The sequence below is a fragment of the Pygoscelis adeliae genome, unplaced genomic scaffold, assembly GCF_000699105.1.
Source record: "Pygoscelis adeliae isolate BGI_AS28 unplaced genomic scaffold, ASM69910v1 Scaffold6, whole genome shotgun sequence".
Lineage (NCBI taxonomy): Eukaryota > Metazoa > Chordata > Aves > Sphenisciformes > Spheniscidae > Pygoscelis > Pygoscelis adeliae.
The window spans coordinates 5,656,702-5,657,091 of NW_008825075.1; positions in this window are offsets into that span (position 1 = coordinate 5,656,702).

A 390-nucleotide genomic window follows, 5' to 3' on the forward strand; every position below is an offset into this window, starting at 1 on the left:
AACCCAGCCCATCGACTTCCACGGCTGCTAGGGCCAAGTGGCACTTAAGAGAACACAAGCACATGGAAGACAGCTTGCCACAGAAGTCTTGCTGCCTCATTGGAGCCCTCCCTGACAAACCGAGGCTGAAGGCCCCTTGAAATATTTTTAAAGAGATTTGCAATAAAACTGCAATAAAGCACATGCACCAATACAAGCAGCACAGTTCTTCCCTTTAGCAATAAAAGGGACAAGGATCAAACTCTTTAAAGTCATACAACAAATATTAACCTAGAGCACACAGGGAAAAGGATGGAAAAAGAACAACTTTCAGCTTCATTGAGCTTTGCAAAACCCGCCTGCAAATGTATTCTGTATACACACAGAAAGGAAAACACCCTTTGACAAAAA